This window comes from Condylura cristata, unplaced genomic scaffold (assembly GCF_000260355.1).
Source record: "Condylura cristata isolate star-nosed mole 26May11 unplaced genomic scaffold, ConCri1.0 scaffold00027, whole genome shotgun sequence".
Taxonomy (NCBI): Eukaryota; Metazoa; Chordata; class Mammalia; order Eulipotyphla; family Talpidae; genus Condylura; species Condylura cristata.
In genome coordinates this window covers 8,388,211-8,411,929 of record NW_004567128.1, presented here as the reverse complement: position 1 = coordinate 8,411,929, position 23,719 = coordinate 8,388,211, and positions in this window count along the sequence as shown.

Here is a 23,719-nt window from a genome sequence, read left to right as displayed (position 1 = left end):
CACCAAAAAATTTTAATAGATTACAAAATTAAACGTAATAGTCAAATTACATAAAAACTAGAGAAATGTGTTTTCTGAATTTTAAAAGTAATTTTTAAATGACAACAAAAAAGATACACACAACATAAAAAGTAAATCAACAAATTGAGAAAAATATTTGCAACAAATATGATGGACTAAGATTAATACTCATAATATAGAGTATTAAGCATAATAAGATAAGCCTAAAACATGATATAGAAATTTCTAATAGACAATCTAAAAAAGAAGAAATGTGAATTTGAGAAATCTCAGGAACCTTTCAATAATATATAAGAATGTAAATGCACAATTAATGTTAAAGATATTATTCAAGTTATACAACTTCATTTTAAATAAAATAGGAAATGCAGATAAGAAAAAGAAAGCATATGTAATAACATCACCCAGAGAGGATGCTGTTTTCATTTTATCACTTTTCATTCAGGTATGCAAGAAATAGGGTTATATGCTAGAGTAATTGGAAATCTGCTAGATGTATCTTCTCAAAATATATAAAGAAAACTTTTCATACTGATATACAACTTTATCATTATTCTTAACTACTTTATAGTATTCCATTTCAGGCATACCATTATGTATTTAAGCCATCTTATTATTAGACATTCTCATTATTACCTGCTTTTATTTTGCATCAATGGTATTAAAAATAAACATTCTTTTCTACCCATCTTTACCTATATTTTGAGTCGTTGCCTTGGAAAAAATGATCACAAGTGGAATTTTCTAGCTGAATCATATGTGTCCCAAAGAGGCAAATCCAAAGAGTAGATTCACAGCAATGGAAAAATTGCTATAAGAAGATGGGGTTTTAATTTGGAGTAATGAAAATGTGCTAAAATTGATTATGATGATAGTTGTAAGAGTCTCTGGCTATACTGAAAAAAAACTGAATTGTACACTTTAAGTGAATGAGTTGTACAGTATGTGAGTTACACCTTGATAAAGTTGGTGCCTTCCTCTATTGGCAAATGCTAAGTAACAGAAAATGCATTGGTCATAATAGAAGAAAGGTGAAATTGACGGCTAGAGGAAATGGCTAAATTTATGTAAGACACACGATTCCTTGACTTAACTATTGTTTTAAACCTTAAATTAGCTAAACCTGTGGGAAAATAAATTTTTTAATATGATGATACACAATCCCCCAGAGTGCCACAGGCTCAGGGGGAGACCCCAGAAGGGCCACTCTTATCCTTTACAGAGAATAGACAGCAGGAACTCTGACCCAAACTCTGCTCTGGACTGGCCTTGCTTTTAAAACTTTGGTCTCAGCAATTTCTCACTTCTTCCTATTAGACCTTTGCAGTATCTTCTTCTACCTGGTGCCTGGCTTTGGTAACAGAAAGCATCCTTAGCCCTACTGATCCTTCTTAGCATTGAGATTCCTGTGTTTATTCTTCACAGTTCTCATTCTGGTTCCTAAAAACAGAAGACATCTAGCTTCTCTTGCATTCAGTTTAGAACTGGATTAGTATTTTTTCAGTTGAAGTCAATGCTTTCCACAGATTTCCCAGCCCCCCACCACCCAAGGCCTGACTCCCATTCTCTCAACCCTTTAAGCATGAGGCCAGCCTGACTCCAGCCTTCTTCCTCCAGGGCCTCTGCCCCAGAGCAAGCATAAGCATCAGATCAAGCGCCTGTCCAGAGAGGAAAAACAGAACATCCTCAATCATCATCAAAGTTTAGTAAGAATTTGATTTTTTTTGGCACATACCTTAAATACATGTCATCATTTTCAAATGAAGCCTCTGTGATATCACATCAGAATCTTAATCAGACCAAAACAACTCACTGGCGGTAGAAAGCATGATTCATGATAACTATTCTAACGTCTTCCCATATAATAGCAGGGACTTGGAAGGATAAATTAGTAACATAATTTCCCAAAGCAAGTAGAGCGCAGCTGGGGCTGAACCTCGGGACCCTAAATGAGAATATTTCAAACCTGTGGTTTCCAAAAGGTTCCAGCCTTCACCTGAACAGAGCAGGCAGGTACTCTGCACAGCGAGCTGAGCGACAACAGGAATCTCTCATGCTAGACACAACTGTTAAGGGGAAGGATGTCCTAACGGAACTCTGCAGGGTCTTATGGACTCCACCCCCTACTCCAGCTTTCTGGACACTATCCCCCTACTCCAGTGATTGGAAACTACAACTCCCAGCAGTACCAGGGAGAGAACTGCGAGGACCCAAGGGCGGAGCTAGCAGGAATGAATTCTGGGAAATTTGGGGGCTAAATAGGGCGTGGTTGCATCTCGGGCTCTCTCACTCTCTGGCTCTCTCACTCGGGAAGCAGCTCTCCTGACCTCGTGACTTGGTGCCTGGCGGTAAGGTATTGCTATTACTTTGTATCCCGCTCTCTTTCCTTGGGTTGTTTCCTATTCCATTCCCCTTTTGTAAATAAACCCGTTATTGGCCCTTTTGCTTGTACCTTCAGTGTAACTGAGCTGTGAGCGCGCGGGTGAGGCCCCACAGACAGGCGGCCCAGTCCACTCTGGGCTACCCTGTAACACAACCACTACGTACACCATAGCTGAGGCCGGAGATTCGATAATTCAAGGTTTATTCCTTAAGCTTTTGGCTTTATTCTCTTATAAAAAGCAGGCCTCTTATGAGTTCCTTACAATTTAGTGATAGTGGCAGACTTTGCTAGCTGCCTACCTAATATCCATCCCCCCCCTTTTTCTGGTTCTAGAACTCAAATTTGGGGTTCAAGGATAGCAATGTGTACCCAGACTCTGTTTCATCGAGGGGTAGTCTTGTGATCCAGCTCTGGCACCTGAGATATAAATGAAAATCACTTGGAGGGGTTTCCTGGAAAGCTTGTTAAAATGGGCAGAATTCTGGAAACAATGGCTGTTTCCCTGTTCCATCCTTTCTTTGTGAAGGGTGGACATGATTTGTGGAGGCACAGCCGCCTTCGTGCAAACCCAAGGACAAGCACTGCACTGCGAAGGGTGGGAAGACAGAGGAGCCTGCGTTGTTGATGACATCACGGAGGCACTGTCCTGGCACCATAAGCTGCCTGCCCCCTCCAGATGGGGGCATCCCATTGGGGGAAGGCTCTAGAAACAGCTTTCTGCCTCTGAACGCTGCAGTGTTACAAAAACTTGGAAAACTATGCAGGGAGTGATAGTTGAAAGGAGAAGGCAGAGAGACAGTATAAGCTCTGAGAGCTATACAGGAGCAGGGCAGCCCCTGAAGAAGAAAATGGTTGAGGTAGAAGCTATAGGACCCTGCAGATCAGTTTATCATGAACAACTTAAGCTTATGCTGCATCTAAACAAATGGAGAAATAATTCCGTAACCTTCCATAGGTGGGAGAAAAGGAAGTATCTTTATGATTTGATATCACAACATGCTAATGGTTAAAGTATGGCTCTTCTGGGATAAAGCTGGGTGAATCACAATTCTAGTTGAGAGACTTTCATAAACAACAGAGAAGGCCAAAGTGTTCCTGAATAATGGCTCCACAGGAGCAGGTAAGGACTATGAGCTCACTGATTAAAGTGAACATTGAATTGCTGTTTTTGTTCTCCTGAAATGCCATTGTTATTGGCTGGACATCGGCAGTGTATAAGTTGGTACAAACATTACCTAGCACCACTTGAATATTTTACCAAGCATTTTGTTTAGAGCTGAGATATGATATCACTCTAAAAGAAAAATATGGTCCAATTTTAACCTTTAATCTAAAATACTCATGCAACCTTGGTTGCTTTCACAAGGATGGCATACATAAAAGCAAAGACAAGCCAAGGTTCAAAATGGGGGAGAGTTTCTTTTAACTTGGAATTATCTGTACCGTTTACCACCTCTTTTAGCAAAATGTTGCTATAAGTTATAGGTACATTTTGTGAAATCCCTCCCACAGTTCAGTAGGTGGGAACCAAGTTAAGTCACAATGTTTCTTGTTTAACATAGAAAAAAAAAAAAAAAAAAAAAAAAGAATTGGCCCATCCTGGCACCCTGAGGCACAGCAGCGCGGTGCTGGAATGTGCGAGGTGCTCATCTGCCTCCCTCAGCAGAGGCCTGGGCGCCTGCATTTCTACTGAGTTCCCGGTGCTGCAGCTCTGCTGCTCAGGGAGCTGCCCTTCGAGCAGCCGGGACTAGAGCGGACCTAACCTGGCTGCTCATCAGGATCATTTAGGGCTCTTGTTTTTCACAAATGCAGTCTTGGGCCACATCCCAGCACCACAGAATCAGAATCTCCGGGAATGAGGTGGAGGCGTTTGTGTCATTAACCGGCTCTCCGGGTGATTACTATTCACCCGTAAGCTGCACCTGGTCCGCGATGCGTACAGCAGCATGTCTCAGCAAGTAGTGGTGCACCCCCTTAATCAGAATCGCCCAAGGAGCTCGATGAATCTGCACATCTTTCTCTGCAGATACCTCCCTTCTGCTGCCTAGGAAGGAGGCAATGGGTGGAGGGAGTAGAAAAAAATAAGGAGACAGTATAAAAAGGGAGATTGACGTCACTTCAACTCCCACCTGGCAGGAGAAGAGAGGGCCAATTCTCCTGGAAATGCCAGCATGGAACATGCCTCCTGCTGCCTGACCACCTGCACCTCCTTCCTTCTCTTCCTCTCCCTGGCAACAGAAGCAGCCAAGGCTGCCCCCCAGGGACAGCCAGGGGTCTGCTTAGAGAGGAAGGAGATAAGTACAGAGAAAGAAGGGGGTGACTAAAAAATAAGGTGAAGGTAGAGGAATTATAAAATAGCCTTAAGCTTCTGTTTCTACTGCAAGTCAATCCAATGCAAACAAGTGCCTATTTTGATATCTGTACTTGCTGAAATAATAGCAATATATTGTTTGGTCATAGATGTGTGTTCTAATAGTGGGTACATGTGTATGCACAGAAAATGATCTATGCATAGAAAAAGATTGCAAACTTTATTCATCTCCAAGTGGTGGAGTTTAAGAAACTACTTACTTTAGTATGCTAACTATATTGTTTGAGCATTTTATGCTAAGTATGGGTTGTCTTTATAATGAGAATTTTTTTAAAGCTATTTAATTTAGGGAAACAACGAAAGGGTCACGGTGCAAAAATACTGTAGGGAACCGTGTGAGGGTTGAGGTAGAAGCCCACAAACTCAGAATGCAAGTACAAGTTGGGGGTGCTTTCTGACTTCCAGAGATAAGCAATTAGTTATGTGACCCCACAACAGATGTCATAGCCGGACTCCCCTATGGGGAATGGCATTTGGCCCAAAAGTCCGAGATGGATTCTAAGTGCATGTTATCAAGCGCGGATGTGAGGAGCTGGTCTACGATAGGAGGGAAGTGGATCAAGATTAGCTAGTGTAAATAAAGGAGCCTCAGAGAGAAATAGCTAGGTCAGAGGAAGCTAGTATGGACAACTAAAATGCTCCAGACAGGTGGCATTCTTGTGGCATAACAAGGAGATTAATCAAGAGCTCAGATTAAGTAACCTAAGACCTTATCAAAGAGGAGCCACTCCTCGTTGCCTGGGTATCTGCCCCTCAAGGTACTGATATCACAGTAGAATTACCACATGAAAATGAATTAAACAGCAACACAGCAGTGATCTCTGGGAAGACTTGGAAGGCTTTGTATAACAGACAAAAGATCAATTCATGAGGACAGGAATCTGGGTTACATGGTTCTACTTACTTGGGAATTTCTTGGATGTTGATCTGTGGCATCTTCGAGTTTAGCTGTGGTCATGGAAAATAATATACTAAATATCTATGGCTGCATATCATCTCAGTTTCCTGTTTACAGCATATAGAAGGAAAAAAAAAAAAAACAGCTAACGCAGCCTAGAGAGGGCGGAAAGTGAACAGATGAAATCACTCTAGGATTTTGAAAATGCCAGTGTTTCTGAACTTCAGTCACTCACAACCTACTGAGATTCTTCTCTTTGAGTTTCCTATATCTGTGACAAAGTAGCTGAAACTTATGCTGGGAACACTAGACCATTAGCTGGTAAATATGAGCCTAACCATGAAAGCCCAAATGCATAAACCACCTTCCTAGCAGTGATGGATGAAGCAGAGAAAGGAGAGGTGATTCCACCTCGGGGCTGTGTGATACACTGTGGCCGAGGACAGTATCAGGCAGCTTCAGCAACACCTGGGGAGGAAAACCTGATTTCCTCCTCACACTTTTGTGGAGTTAGTTTCCAGCCACCATGCTATCTGCTAAGGTTCCAGGAGATTAAAAAAAAATTTCTCAGAGCTGAGAATGGGATGAGGAGATGGGGAGGAGGAGGAAGGCGATGGAAACCCAGTGATTCTAATGCACAGTGACAGGTGTGCCCTGTGGACAGTTTGGGTCATCACCTGATAGTGTCATTGCTTCCAGACAGGTGGATGTGCAGTGGGGCCAGCAAGGGCAGTCAGCATACCTTTGGCTAACTATTCTTCTAGAAAAAGGTAGGACATGCTAGCTTCCCTGCCATAACTTTGAAAAGATCTGTGATAAAACTTCAACAGCCGAAACCAAAAGAAGTATCTCAAGGGGAGAAATGAATGATCAAAAGTGGGAGATGAGAAATCTAACTTGTTTACCTCCACTATTAATTACACATGTATGCTCCCATGGTTTGAAAGAGTGCTGTGTCTGGGAAGTTGCTGGTCCTGATTATTTTTGTGTGTCTCAGGGTCTCGGATATAAAACACCTGAACACCTCCCCCAAGGAGCCTGCTAGTTTAGCTCTAGCTCTCCGGGCAACATCAACCCAAAATATTCCTACAGCCAGAAATAGACCTGGATCAAGATTCTGATCTTCCTTCCTTTTTTTCAGGCCCAGCAGAGGAGAGTTCTGAGAAGATGCTTCGGGGGAATTTGCTGGTGAGCCACTCTCTGCCTGCAGGTCCAGAGTAAGGTACATATATGTTGTGACAAATATATCTGAAACCCAGTTGTTCGTTAATCGTGACTGAAAAGTCTGGCCATTTAGATCCTGGCTCCTCAAATTGTGGTTCTGGACCAGTAGCTGAGGGCTTGTTGGCCAAGAATCTCAGGCCTGGTCCCAGACCTACTGAGTCAGAATCTGCATTTTAACATGACCTGAGTTCTGTGTGACTATCCAAGTTGAAGAAACATTGATCTAGTTTTCTTGAAGGCATTTTCTTTTCTTTTCTTTCTTTCTTTACTTATTTATTAAATATTTATTTCTGCATACAGAACTGGGGTACAGGCCAGTGGTACAGGGGTGGCGAGAAGATTCACCAGAGACACAGTGGAGAACAGAATAGGCCAACTGATGAAGTACACTGCTGAGGAGAGCAGCGGGGGCGTCAGGAGAGGTCTGCCATGCCATGTGGATCACCTCCGGGGCAGGCAGGATCGAACTCATGCGGAAATGGCTTTAGCTTCTTAGTGCTGTGCTTTAACCTGCTGCACCCTCTTCATTTATTTATTTACTTGATTGATTCATTCATTCATTGGTGTGTGTGGGGGGGGTGGGTTTTAAAAAATTTTTTTGTTTCGTTACTGCCAACAGGAGTGGCCTGCTGGAGTGATGGAGCTGGGTTCAGGGTATGTGTGGGCTGTGTGAAGAGGAGGGGGATGTCGGGAGGCAGGCCTAACAGCTCCTCAGATTAGGCTTCACAAAGAAGTCATGGTAGATCTGGCAGGGGTACAGATAAGATTAAGAAATTCCTGAAACCCCTCCAGAGTTGAAGCCATTTCTTGACCATGCGACCAAGGGCACCAGGGCCCTTCCAGTTCTTTGTGGGTTCTGTGCTCAGGAAGGTTAGCATCATGTTCTTGGAGAGTTTGCCGTTGTTACCTGCCTTTCCAGCATATTTCTGGAAAACTGCCATCAGAGACTCTAGGTCCCACTCGGCCTCAGTTGGGCAGGACATTTTTGCGTGTCCGAGCACTGAGAGGCAGGGAATGAGGAGGCTAAGAGCATGGAGCCATGTGGGGAACCAAGGGGGTCGTTTTCATCAGGTTGTAGTCTTAACAGAAAACAGGTTGAGAAGTAAAAAGCTCCCCAGGGCTACAAATCCTAACCTGGGAAATATGAATCTTTTAGAGAACATTAAAACAAGTCAGCAAATGACAGCTTATGAAAGCTAATAGAAAGACTGGACTGAGGTCAAAGGCAGGTGCTCCAAGGAGAGCCACTGTGATCCTGAAGATGGGTGTTGCAGCATGACCAGCCACTGCACTCTGCCCTTCCTCGTTGTGCTTGCCTTCTTTCACTAAAATGCCACATGGCTCTTTTGGCAAAAGTAGCTCCCAGATTTGCAGTGGGAATTAGACAAGAACATCTCCTTCCTTTCCTTGGAGAGACATTGGGTGGGAGCTGGAGCGGGCAACGGCCTATTTCTAAGGACAAGAGTAAGCAAAACTAAACTGGAAAGGGATGCCAAGGCAGAATGCCAGAGGAAGCTCAAGGACACAGAACTGCAGGAAGGAAGCAGAGCCATGCATGGCCAGGTCCCTGAGACCAGAGAGGCTGGATGCTGCTGACCCTTGGTGTGGAGTTAAGGGCAAGAGGAGAATCTATCTCCGCGTGGGGGAGGTGGCTGCTCTAAGTTGAAGCCTCCATTTTGACTCTAATGAAGCAGTGATGGGTGGGTAGGCCCAACTTGAGAACCGGGGGAAAGTCAAATAGATTCACCATGAGAGTGAAATGACAAAAAGAAGGAAGGATCTCGATGAGTCTGACATGTGTGGCGAGGCTGGTGGGGTTCAAAGGACAGAAGAATGTGATTCTGAAGTGCCTAATCCAACTTGGGGTGTTGCACAAAGAACCAAACTTCATCAAAACAGTGACATCTATATTTTGCTGCCAGGATCTTCTGTCTGCTCCTACCTTTCTTTCCTTTTCCCTGTTCCCTCCTCCAACCCACATTGAAACCTCTGGTTTAGTATCCGTCCAACCAACTTCTTTAATCCTATAGGGGTCAGCCAGTTGATTTTCCACCTTGAACTTGAAGTTGATCATGTATGCATTAAAAACCCACCCAGCCTCCATATGTACAGCCAACCCTGGAGCCCTCAGATCCATGTTCACACCTACTCTATCCATCCAAGGTCAGACCTATGTACATGACATTCTGAAAGGATGAGAAAGAGGAATTCCGTACCTAGATGGAAGGGCTGAATGACTTGGGTGACCTCAAAATTTAATAGATGGGGTCAAGGGAGACAGTAGATTTTGACAAAATATAAGATCGTTATTTTAACATTCTTTAACATATTGTAATTTATGTTGGGACTGATCTCAGACTTCCCTTTCAGATTTTTCATCTTTCCTTGTGAGGATATTTGTAATTTTTCTCCAGATAATTATCATGCCTCTTTTTGTTCTTAAATTTTATGCCACTCAAGTGCCCACCTCTTACCCCCAGTTAGTTCATATGCTTTGAATTCCAAGACAATAGCATTAGCAAGAAATAAACATTCCAACATTCAAGAGCAGAAAGTAATGGTGATTAAGAATTCAGTTTCCTCATGGATCATGTGTTTTAAACAATTGCACTGAACTATTCTTTGAAGGGGGCGGGGGGGCAGGAGGGAAAGGAATACTACTCTCTCATTGCTTTTCTAATATCTGTTCTCTTCATAAAGTTTTGTTTGGTGCATACACACAGTCCTGGTAGCTGTGAAGAACTGAGCCCTGCAGCACACACTGGCCAAGTACTACAGCTCCCATTTCATGTTACTTGTCAAATTAGACATGCCAGTAATAGCCATAATTACATGTTGCAAGCAGCCAAGCTGCAGTGAAGTGTGCTTAGATGCTAATCAGGCCTCAGGGAAATCCCTCTGAACAATGCTTTCAAGCCTCCTCTAACCTCTGGCTTGGAGGCCAGGCATAGGTTCTTTTATAATGCCAACATGCTACCCATAATTTCTAATTGTCCCCAATAATTTAGAGTGCTCTTGAAAGGAAAAATAGCAAAAAGCTAATTTCCACGGGTCCTGGAGAACCATTTTCCAGTTTTACCAAGTTTATTTCATGTTGATACTATCTTTGCTGACCACACTGAATGTGAGCGCGTGAGGAAGAAGCCTTAAGACCTAGGCTAAGCTCAAAGATTCCTGTGCCTCCACCTCCCAGCCACCACTCTGAGACTCTGCTGCACCCACTTCCTTTCCCCAACCCAGGTCCATCCATTTGTGTGGCCACCATCATCTTCTCCTTGTGCATTTGACCTAGAGACCACTTGTTATGTGCCCGGTATGTACTACAAAGACAACTGGTACCTTCCTTGAGGCAGTCACAGTAAAAGGAAGGTCACTGATAGTGAAGAAATGATTCTGAAACTCAGGGTGATGACTGCAGTGATGGAGATAACAGCCATTATATCATAGAAGTACCAAGGAGTGGAACCCAGCCAACCTGAGTGGGGGACAGGTATGGGTGTGTACACGCACGCACTCCAGACCAGGCACATGTATGTGTGTTTTGGGAAGCAAGGGATATTATTATTGGTATCTGTCAGTCCCCACCCACATCTCCTGGCACTGCGACTCCAATTTGTAACACAGCAGTTTTGGGCTCTCACACCCCGGCAGTGGCAGCTCTGGGTCTTGTCTGTAAGAGGCCAGTTCTTAGGCTGTAGGGACCATTTTGTCTGTATATGTGGAAAGAACTGAAACATCTGGGAATTTACTTCTCAAAGTGGTCTTAAGACTGGCAGGTGTGGAGAGACAAGTGTCTCCTTCCCTTTGCCTCTGACCAAGTTAACTCTGTTGTGTGCCCTATGCTTTCTCCTAAAGTCCCCCATGGATTGTTAAAATTTTTTTAAATGGCCACTGGCTGGCTCTTGCATGCCAACTGTGTCCAGCACTTGAAGCTGTGATGCCTGCCCACCTACCACTAGCCAATCCCTCCCACAAATTTTATGCTCTAGGATGTGGTCATAGTCCAAGTTGTTAAATTGTGTTAACTTGAAATTAGCCATATGGGGAGTATTTACATCATGGGAATTTATAAACACTACACATCAGGGCCTTTTATATTGGGCTGATTTACAACATACTTTTCCATGCAAAGGAACTTACTTTTTATCCTTTAGGCAGCCACCAAGAGTTGGAGAATTCAGGGGGAAAAAATTAATTTGGGCAACAAAAGTCCATTTCTGGAAATAAATAAGCATGAGGCCCAAATCTGGGAGTCCCTCAAATTCAGTCACTTGAGTCCTATCTGGGCACCGCTGGACAAATCCACTCTCTCCTTGGTGTGGCAGTCTCTTGCTGGCCACCCATTCTGTTCAGTTTCCACCCATACTCATAACTCTTCATGCCACAAATGGAGGACACCTCCTCTGAAGGCAGGGATGGTAGACCCTGGCAGGCAGCCTCTTCAGATTTTATAGTTCTCTCTCTCCAGCATTTAAGCCAAGATGTCATCCAGAATGTTCTTCATTTGGCACCACCTTGTATCCTTAGTTAACGGCCCTCCTTCCCCAAACATGACCATGAGTCACAAAGTCAGACATTTATGCTTCAACTTTTCCCTTCTATTGGTGACTTTCCAGAACAATTAGCTCAACAAGTAGAAGATAATCTTAGTTTCCCTCCCTTGAGTGAGGTAGATAATAATCCTGATATCTGGAAATTTAACTTGAGGCTCCCAAGTACCCATACCATGTCCTTTCTAGAACCTAGAAAATCTAAGGAAAATGGTGACCATGACTTCTCAGTTTCCCAAGAAAGCTTTCACTGTCATCTCCCTCCTTCATTTCACAACATAGATTATTAAACTTTATTTGTAAATTCAATCATTCCATAGACAATTTCCAAGTAATCTTTAAATGAAGTGACATAAAAATAGACATACTTAATTCCAGTCAGCTCTGTCACCTTCATGTCCCCACTTCAAAAGACTTGCAAATGACAAACCAAACATATATTTCGAGAATGAATTTTTAAGGCAATCTTTAATGCACATCTACTATAAATACAGTTATTAAAGGAACTCTGAAATGTGCCATAAGTTCATGCCATTATACATAAGTATGACAAAGATCAATTTTCCTAAGCTATAGGTATATTATAGACTATAGGTGTATTACCCCTTGTTAGACACAATAAAAAATATGTTTGCAAGTATATGGAGGTGACCAAATAGATACGGTTTCATTGTAAAGACTGAGTTATTTCTAATGCTCCTTTTCAATATAGCACTGGCATTTAGCTACCCTAAGAAAAGCATAGAAGGAAAAACATTTCAAGAAATGCTCTGTAATCTAGAAGACTTTCTTTTTAAAATCCCTGCACTAAGCACATTAGAAAGAGAATTGTTCCATTTGAATTTCCACATTGTTTTTGGAAATGTTTAAAAGAAAAAAAATTCATAACCGAGGTAGCTTTCAAAACGTGGACACTATTTACTTTCATCTATACCTAGCTCAAAAATAACTAATATTTTTTTGCCAATATTTCCCAATGCTCTCACGTGGAACTAGGATAAATCATGGCATATTTAGTGTCAAAAGTTTCTTTAGAATTTAGGAATGGAGAGATTTATTTATGAACCATTAGCATCACAAATGGAGATTGCTCTCAGGACATAATCATCTTCTTAATAGAAATAAGATATGACAACATGGTAATAAAAACCCAGGAAGGAATCACTTAGAAATGAAAATGTCCACATAACTGGAGTTTTTCTGTTTAAGTATACAATATCAATAACTTTAATGTAAGAAGGTAACTTGGATTGGAATGATTCTCAAAAATATAATAATTGAATGTTTGAACTTGAATTAAGGGGACTTACTGGTGAACTACAAACTTATTTTGTCTTTATCTCAATGATGTCTATATTGAATAAAGAATAAATTGCAATTTCATAGTCACATTTTACATATCAACCTAATGAAGACGTATGCTTTCCTTTATTCAAAACTAAAATGGAAAGTTACAAACAAATCTAATACCTAAGATGAATCATTTCACTTTGGGTAAATTGCACTTGATTTCTTCATATGTAGAGGATGTTTGAAAAAAAAAGAAAAAAAAAGAGGTAGCTATGGCGCAGTGGAAAAACCATTGGCTTCAGAGAAGCACAGCTGGGTTTAAGGGCTGACATGTTCACTTTTTGAACAAATGGGCAAATTAACATTAGTGTTTACTTTTGAGCAGGTTTCTTCAATTCTCTTTTAAAAACTTTTCTTATACATAAAACCATGAAGAGAATGCTGTGAAGATTACCATTTGTTAAATCCTGGCATGATGCCTAATACTGAGGAAATGCCCAATAAATAGTAGCTACCCTATTAAAAAAAAAAAAAGACTTGTTGTACTCAACTCAATCAAAATGGCTTCGAAGATAGCTCACAATCTGATGCCCCTTACCTTTGATGGCTTTATCTTGTAAAACGTGCCTCGTATACTGTCCCCTGGGGGTCCCCAATGTGAAGCATGTAGATACCAGGGGACATATAGCAGGCCCTTTTGTTTAACCAGAAATTTTTTGCATCTCACAGATATTCCTTCTAGCTTGACCACTTCAGTGGGCACCAGCTGAGTCTAACTGGCAACATCTACTTCTCTTTGTCTGGGAGCTTCCTCCAAAGTTGCAATTCAGTCACACAGTATGTGCTTGCAGTCAGCTGAAAATGTGGACTGTGTGATCCCTCCAGGAGTAGCCTTCAGTCAGTGACCAAGAATTGTCAAATACCGTAGCTTCATTAATCCTCAGAAGGGATAAATCTAAGATAATCGTTGGATAACTAGGAAGGGTCAGAGATTTTCCTCAGCCTGCATGCCAGCAAGTCAGCCCGCCAACTTTATGGATGCTGGAAAAAGACATGAGTCTCCTTTGACATGAGTCAAAGACAATGGACTTCATTATTCACAGCATAGCAGGTAGCATGAACTTCATGTTTCCATTGGTTTCCCTTGACAGCCAGGTCCCATGGTGGTGATGTGGAGTGGTCCAGAGGATGCCACGCACAATGTGCCTGTGCTACACCTGAAGAACCCCAAGCTTAGAAACCCCCAATGGTATAAGGGGCATACCTGCTCAATTTGTGTCCTAGAAAAAGACATTACCTTTATTATCTTGGTCTGGAAACAAATCTTCCCTCTGTTCATAGGAGACATTACTCAATAATCTTAAGCTTTTGCCATTCAAACAGTCTTGGAAACGTAGAACAGGGCAAAAGCTGCATGAGATGTATAGAAACACCATGAAGAATTGTCTACCCACAACGTGTGCGATATCATCACATTTCCCTAGCAGGACTGAGCACCATAGTAATTCACTGGATAAAGTTCCCTAGATTGGCTTCCTTCCCTTCTCTGTCTCGTTTCTCATCTCCCAAATAAATGCCTTGCAGATACTGCAAAATTAGAGTAATTGGAAAGCAAGAAAATTGAAAATGCATGGTGTGGAGCATTTACCAACAAAGTCCACTGCAACTTCTGCAGAAGCTAGAAGAATTTTCTTTAGGTTCTATAATTGAATGAACCTAATAAAATAAACAGCCATCTAATCATGCATTAATTCAAAATACAGTTTTAATTGAAACGTATTTTGCAGTGTTTCCTAAGCAACTGATCAAACTACCTCATGGCATAGTTAGCTAAGAAATTTACTGATACCAAATGTTACCCAGGAAGATGATATTGTCAAGAAAAAAGTAGACTTTGTGATATTCTGAGATATATATAGATATAGATATATGCAGATTAGAATTTTGTAACCCTCTTATCACTGGTGAGAAATCAAAATTCATTTCTTCATTCCAAACAGTAGGTGTTGAGCATTCACTTTAATCACACATATATAAAACCCAGAGACACCATGTTTTTAGTGGTTAGCTATAATTCTAGCCACAAACAAAAACCAGGATGTTTCCCCATATGGCATCTAACATTCTTGACTTCCAGTTTTCATCCCTTTTATATCCTTCAGTTTTAGTCATGATGTTCTAAATGGCAAGGTCTGTTCCAGAGAAAGCTTCAATTTTGTGTCTATAAAACTGTTCAAGGACAATGCTCTTCTGGTCCGTTCTTTCTCAAAGTGTACTCTCTGGAACAGCAGCATCAACATTACCTTGAGTGGAGCTTCTCAGTCCTCACTCATAAACGTAATGAATCGGAAACTCTTAAGGGTGAGACTCAGTCTCTCTTTAACAAGTTTTCCAGATAATTCTGACATGCACTGAAATGTGAGAACTACTACATCTAGACTGTACAGTCTCTAAAGTAAGTCCAAAGTCTCACTTCAAGTGATGGCTTCTTAGTCAAGGAAGCCAGATACCAGCAGTCTCATATTTCAGTTGAAGTAGCTTCAAAACCAGACTTTGATTGTCCTGAGGGCATATTACCTTACATTATTCTATGTAATACTGATGTCTGTGAATTAGAACATGGACCACTGAATTACCTAGCTTTTACACCATCCCTTTTTTGTTTTGTTCTTTAATACTTTGTTTGTTTAGAGCAGTTTTAGATTCCCAGCAAAATTAAGAGGAAGATACAGAGCTTTCCACTATATGGAAAGTGTTGTCCACACATGCATAGCTGACCCATTAGAAACATCCTCCACCCCAGTGGCACCTTTCTTATAACCAGGTGCCTAGACTGACACTTCTCACCACTGCAAGTCCATAGTTTACCTTAGAGTTCACTCTTGGTGCTTTACATTCCAGGGGCTTGGACAAATGAAATGACACGTAGCCATCATTATCATACAGAATCTTTACTGCCTTAAAAATCCATTGCAGTTGCACTCCACCTGGTCATTCCTTGCCACACCACCAATCCTTGTATCCACAGATTATTTTATGTTTCCATATTTTTTCCTTTTCCAAATGTCACATAATTGGAATTATACAGTATGTCACTTTTACAGATTGATTTCTCTCACTTAGTAATATGCATTTACGGTTCCTCCATGTCTTTTCATGGCTTGATAGCTCTTAATGAGCACTGTTAGTTGCTTTGGTCTTGGTGTTTGGGGCCTCTATCTGATTTAGAAAGATGGCATTATCTTCATTGTATAAAATAACATTCACATCTTCAAAAAGGTCTTTCCCCATCAACTCCATCCTCCTTTGATGTGGCATTTTACTCTGTAACTCAGTGTCTTGTACATTTGCATATTCACTTTACATGGTATTAATCTGCACTCAAACCACATGCTTTGAAAATATACTCTGAGTAGTTATATCCATCTGTCTGACCTTTTCTCATATCCTCAGAATCTACTTGGCCTCTATGCCTGTACAGGTGAATTGTAGGCCATGCAAACAGTGATATACTTGTGTGTGCATGTGTGTGTATCTTGGCATCATGAGCCTTTATTAAAAATATATAGATGAGGCCCTCCCTGGTGGCGCAGCGGGTTAAAGCACAGCACTGAGAATCTAAAGCCGCTTCCGCATGAGTTCGATTCCCGCCTGCCCCGGAGGTGACCACATGGTGTGGCAGACCTCTCCTGACCCGCCCGCTGCTCCCCTCAGCAGTGTACTTCGTCGATCTGCCTGTTCTGCTCCCCACTCTGTCTCTGGTGAATCCTCTCACCCTCCGCATCTCTGGCCTGTACCCCAGTTCTGTATGAATAAATAAATAAATCTTTAAAAAATATATATATACATAGATGAACTGTTATAGATATATCTCCATGAAGGGGAGGCACCATTTTCCCCACCCCCAATTACATGCAGTTACCTTGGATTATAAGTCCCAGTGCGCAGCGAACTGGACTTCCTGAGTAGAGGAACTAGGGGGTGAAGTTGAGCAGCCAGATAAAACCATATAACATGAAAGGCAGGCAGGCCTATCTTGCTCTCTTCCTGTTCTGGTTTTGACTTGTACCTAGGGACTTAAAGACATGTAGAGAAACTTGCAAGAAAGGCATAGGTGGAGACACATGGGGAAGCTGCTCCTGGTCCTTGGCAGAGACAATGGCAGCTGTTATCTTGATGTGGTGTCTCTTATGACCCCATTTCTCTAGAAACCTGTCTACCTCCTTGTGGTTCTCTACAACAAAGTATCTTAAACTTGTGACAAGCTTGCAGGCCTCAGTGCCCCTATTTTGGTCTAAGCTTATTTGGCTGGGCATTTGCCCATAAGGGGATGGGTAATTTTCAGAGTTTTATCAGAAATGCCCTTTCTTCTCACTCTGTACACGCTAATTCTACTACAGATCTTTCACATTAAAAGTCTACTTCATTTGCTTTTGTGCACAAAACGATTCAAATTGTCCTTAAGCTATGCATCCAGATGGAGGTTTCTGCAAATTTTCACAATATCTGATTCATCAACAATAAATGAAATAGACTGAAGAACTTGATGAGGCTAATTTTTTTTTACCACTTAACTGGCTAGAAGAAAAAGCCCACTTCTCTATTATGGTCACATGCCAAGAACTGGGTCATTACTACAAAGGTGATGTTATAGTGGTCAACTATCTTCATTTGCCTGGTGCTGGAGAGTTTCCTGGATACAGGACTTTCAGGCCTAAGACCTTACAGTTCTGGGTAATTGATCACCCTGTCTGAAACACTGAATTACAAGAATTAGAGAGAGGTAGTAGGCACAACTTTCATACCATACTCTGCCCACCATTCAGATCAACTAGCCAAGAAGACAGCATCAAGATCAGGCCTTTCTAAATCGTCCACCACCCACACCCTCCAGCATAGCCTTGGGAAAAGTTGTGCCACTGCAAAAGGCTCAGCTCTCCCACTTCCCCATTTTATGACTTTCTTCACATCCCTGCCCCGGTGTGGTCCCCCTTTACTGAGCCTTCTATCTTCTGCCTTTCCTTCCCCTCCTATGAAATCTTGCCCAGGGATTTCACCCACATGAACTTACTGATTAACAAGAGCTGTGGTTCTCAAACCTTAGCACACATTAGAAACATTCAAGCTACTTTTCAAAGCACTAATACCTGAACCCTACAGACTTGATTCATGTTTCCTTGATCTTGGGTAGATTGAGGCATTGGTATCTATAAGAACTTCCTTGGTGATTCTAATCAGTGTTGAGACTCAAGCTGCTTTGAAGCACACTGAAATCACCTGGGAGGCTCCAAAAATACTTATGTCTGAGTTCCACCTCCATAGAACTTCATTTAATTGATTTGGAGTTTGGACGTCTAGATTAGTAGAAACTCCCCAAGAGATTCTAATACACAACCAAATTTGAGAATCACTTATCTGATCTTATTCCTCAGAGTGTGGTTCCCCCCCCCCACCATCATCCCTACCCAGAAACTTGTTAAAACTGTTGATTCATGGGTCCCACCTGAGACCTACTGAAACCAAATCTACATCTTAACAATGTCCCTATGGTGATTCACATGCACATTAAAGTTGGAGGAACTCTGGTTTAGAATGTTACCCCTCGCAGAACACTTACCAAGAAGCAGAACCTTAACCAAAATAAGCCAGTTATCTTGTGAGAATTTTAGGCATCAGACAGAAGGAAGGAAGGCTTTTTGGTATAAGGAGGGTTTCCCCGGTCCTCTGAGTCATGTCCTCAGAAACAGTCACCTACTCCTCCTACTCATAAGAACATTCTGGTGTTATTAAATGTCAGCTGCGGGTATACATCTGGCTATGAATCAGCCAACGGGAAAATAGACACTGTGGAAGGTTGTTGCCGGTGTGTGTGCTTCCTCGAAATGGCTGGCAGAGTTTGGAACTAATATCAACGCTATCTGGGACCACTATTAATGATAAGAAAGAGAGGTTTGAGCAAGATCTTGCCCAATGAGCCCTGTCCCATAAAGAAAGCAAAGAGCATGATATTGTGTGTGTGTGTCTGTCTGTGTGTCTGTATGTATGTGTGTCTGCATACACATGTGGTGGCAGGGGTGGGGGCAACTGGTGTTGATGGTGACACAAAGGGATAGCATTATCAGGACTGAAATTAAATCAAATTTAAGAGTATGTATATCAGTGGACAAATACACAAATGTTTGACTGTCCAACATATTAAATATTCCAAAAGGTAATAAAATAAGAGCATAAGAAGAAAATAGTGATGACCTTTACTTAGTTTAATAATGACAAAATACTTATCTCCTCTGTTTTATTTCAGAGTTGAAGGGCTCCCAAATATCTGAGTTCTGCTTCCATTACAGTGCAGTCCCTTTCACTGCCCTATTATTCAGAATTATACCCCATTACCCAAATGAGGGGCAAAAGTTAAAAACACTGCTTGAATAACCCCTCAATGGTTTTATTCTAAAAAGCCCCTTCAAAGTCTACCAAGTGGCAGTCAACATTCTTTATGGCAAGAGGAACAGGGGGAAAAATATTTACAAAACTGAATAATGGCACCTAGTTTGTTCTTCAGGAGAAGACTCCTTCTGGGGCCAGTGCACAAGATGCTTGTGCCCTGGGTTCCAATCTCAGGATAGTTGACATAATTCATGGTGGGATCTTCAGTAATTCAGTGGTATTCCAGGGGATAGGACAACCCTTAGATAAGCAGTGTAACAGGAAACCAGCATCTGAACCCCAGCAATGGGGATTTCACAGGAGCAAAAGTAGAATCAACCATCTGTGTACACAAAAAAAGATGCAAGGAATGATAAACATCACATTAGAGGTGGTAACTTAAAGTCAAAGTGCTTTAAAAATCCATTCAGGGCTAAGAAAGCAATACTTGAGCACTCAGTAATTACTAGGAATTTAGACATCTTAGAGCAACGACAATAATGCAATCATCTCATTAATGTATGCATCTCTGGGGAAGTTGTTAGCAATGCGAACTCTGAGCCCCACCCCTGGACCTGCTGAATCACAATCCCAGGTGATTGATATGCTCCTAGGAGTGCAGAGGCACCACTCTGGAACAGCGATTGTCAATCCTAGGTGTAATCATTTGGGGAGGTTGGCAGCTTTGGAGATATCTAGGCTCCGTGGAGAAGCTTCCAGTTTGGAGTTGTCTGAACCTACAGATAAGTTGATACTGGAGCAAGACACTGTAGGGTTTAATTCCTTGTTTTCTAAAGAAGGCACTGCAGGGCTTACAAAGATTGGATCCTCTGGCTGGCTGCTTTGATCTCAGTGGGTCTAAAAAGAGTGGCTTTACCTTCAGGCAACAAATTCCTGCAAACACAACAGGATGGAGCCTGTGCACCATTTAAGTATAGGAAGATGGCTTTGCTTTCTCTGCTGCTAGGCAAAGGAGGGTGGCAGGAAATTGTAAATATGTTCACAGAAGCCTTCAGTGGCCTCCCATTGGCCTCAAGACAAAGATCAAAACCTTTACTAAGGACCACAGGGCCCGACCCTCCAGCCTTCTCTCCCACCTCCCTTCCCGTGCACTCCATGTGGCCAGTGTATCATGTCAGCTCCATTTTCATTTGTTCAGGGAGGCTCTCTCTGAACCATCAGCTGCACCATGGCTGGGTCTCTTAAACATACTGTAATGCCCTGTTCCATCCCACTAGGAACTTTGTCTGTATCACACATTTCTAAGTCAATATTTGACTTACAATATTTGATTAATGCTTCTCTTCCCATAGACTTCCAAATGTGTTAGTATGGAGATAATGTATGCTCTTCCCATTGTACTACGTATTTGTGTTAGCACACTGCCACATATGGTGTTTGGTTGTTTTTTTTTTTTAATTTATCTATGCATATAAGAGCTGGTGTGTAGGCCAGAGATGGGGGGGGGGGGGGTGAGTGAGAGGATTTGCCAGAGACAGAGTGGGGAACAGAACAGGTAGATCAACTGAAATACACTGCTGAGGGGAGCAGCGGGCGGAACAGGAGAAGTCTGCCGAACCATGTGGGTCAGCTCCCTGGCCAGGGATCAAACTTGTGTTGGTGGCTGCAGATAGTATCATAGTGCTGCAACTTAACCCTTTGAGACACCAAAGAAGTCCTGTCATATTGCTTGTTGAAAGAAGGAAAAGGGAGAAGAAAGGAGAAGCAGAATAGAGAGAGAAAGCTAGAGATACTAATATTACTAATATTTTTAGCTCTTATAGGACAAAGTGGACTTTGATGGAAAGCTATGCATTGTCTGGAGCAGGGAAAGGCAAACATTTTTGGAAAGGATCAAAGTGTAAATATTTTTCACTTTGCAGACCTTAAAATCTTTGAGGCAAGTACTCACCTCTGCTGTTGTTATATTTATGCCACAGGTAATACATGAATGGGCTGTGTCAATAATGCTTTGTGGACACTGAAGTGTGGATTGCATATAATTTTCACATATTGAAGAAAGATGACCTGAAATAAGCAGCCTGGGGACCTAAGTAACAACCTTTTTCTCAGTCCCTGGTATGACTCCTGCTTCATGTTAGGTCATGTACCGCCATGAGGTGGAATGGGCCTGGGGGGGCCCCATTATTACTGACCCTTTACTTACCCTTTACTAACCCTTGGTGTGCAACTATATGACTCACCTTTTGGCATGTAGGCACATTATATCTGACCATGTACAGCTGCCAAGGCAAACCCACTGGAACCTTGTAGAAACTGAAAGTGTATATAAGCCCCTGACTTCCTACAAAGGGGGCTCAGCCTTGGGATACGAATCCGTTGAGTTGGCACCAGTGCATTAAATCTGCTTCTTATTAGCCCTGGCATCCACATTTTCTTTGTGCCATATAACAATATCACAAAATATCTTGATTTTTTTTCAGCCACTTAAAAATGTGAAAAGAATTTTTAGCTCACAGCCCTACAAAACCAGGCTGTATCTAGATGTGTCTTTGGGACTAAATAGCCAATCCCTGGTGGTAACTGAAAAATAAAATCTCAGGAATAGTTACATGAAGAGTTTATTAGATAATCAAAGTGAGGTTTCCAAACAGGATCACAGGGAAACAGACCTTACTCTGTGAGAACTGTTCTGATAAACATTAAGTTTGGATTTAATTTATATAGCCAGAAACAGTGGTCACAGACACAAAGAAGGCAACTATTCTTGAGAGTGTATCTGGCAAATGCCAGGGTCAGGCTGTCTGTCACTATTGGAAACCAATTGAACAGAGACAGGAATTGAATCTATAACACATGCCAGCAATTAATGAGAATAGGGATATTTTACCTCAAAGCCTGTTCTAACATCTCATCTCAAGCTGACTTTTCTCTAGTGGCCTAAACAAAGACAGTTCTGACATGAGCAAGCCTCCCACCACAGAGCCTCTTACCTTCAGCGCGCTGGTCTTCGACATGTCCCGGGTTTGTTGTCACTTCCCAGGTCACCTTGACCCAGGTACATCCTGTTTTCCTGATGGTGTCAATATCCAACACTTCTTCAGGCGTCAGTGGGGTAGGACTCTCAGTTCCAAACAGGAGTTTTAGTTCAAAGAAAACAGATTGTTAATCAAGTAGTGTTTGCATGTGGCCTATACTAGGTGTGTATATGCAGATTCCTACATTGGGTATGGTGCCTTCCCTTCCTCCCCAGTCCCTATCATTCCCCACTGTTAGTTATGATCCTTTTAGGTCTTTACGGATATGATCCTCATGTCCTTATAGATATGACCCTTTTGTCTACAAGGCTTAAGATAAAAGAAACTTAGAGTGGGAAGAGATTGCCTTTCTCAGGAAAGGTTGCTGTATCAATAAGAGGGGCTTCCAGTTCTTCCTTGTGCAAGTCCAGAGGTACTCTGGTGCTAGAGGAAAGCAAAGCTGGATCCAATCTCCTCCCCTCCAAAGAATGCCCTATAGAGATGCAAAGGCTGGGTGCCCCTGATTAAATCATTTTTTTTGTTTGTTTTTAATCTGAAACACTAACTTACACCTTCAGGCAGTAGATTTTTGCATGCAAGATGAGGGTGTGCAAACTAGAATTTGCCTCCAGACCAGAAAGTTTTCCTTTATGTTTACACTGGTCTACAGCAGCTCCCAAGTTACCTGATTTTAAATCTATAGAGCTGCTCCACAATTCCTCAAGTTGTGCATAGCTGATGGTTTTGCAAACTTCTTGTCTAGAGACTTCTGCAGACAGGCCCGTGCTGGAAAGAAGCTAATTTTCCTCTACCCTTCTAGGTCCATAAGCTGGAAATAATTAAATCGACACCAAAGAGATCAGCAAGAGAAAAGGCAAACTTTAATTGCATGTGCATGGGGATTCCTATGCCAGGACCCACCCTCTGGTCACTCCAGTGCTGTGTTGCAGTCTCCAAAGGGGACTATAAACTTAGGAGGGAAAGGCAGAAAACAGAACTTTGTAAATTAAAAAAAAAAATGAATTTGCAGGGCTTGTTTACATCTGCATCAAAAACAGACCTTGCTAGCCATGGCCTAGAATGACGAGGTGTAAGGCTTCTCCCACTGCCCAGAACATCAGGGATTTCCTGTTTGGGGGAAATAGATAATAAGGGGGAAAAATTCTTGTATCTTCTGTCTCCCAATCAGCATGTTATTTAGGCAGAGGCTGCAGCAGCCTTTCTTTGTGCCACACCAATGAATGAATTTTGTCAGGTGGGAGGGCAAGTCTTGCCACTAAAAAAAAAAGGCAGCTTTGCAACCTTTTGTGTTTCATGCCAACATTCACTTGTTCCATATAAATGTGTATCTATGACTTTCCTCATGACTTCTTTGTTATACTTATCTTCCTGCTTCTCTCATTTAAATAATGATATAGTCTTTAACAACTGTTCACTTGATATATGTATGAGAATGATGCTTCTATCTTTAAAAAAAAAAAAAGCCTGTTAGTACTTTTTATCCAACTGCCTTTCCCTGACTCAATAAGGAACCTATAAGAAATTCTGGGGTCTCCTTCCAAATACACTTCATGCTGAGGT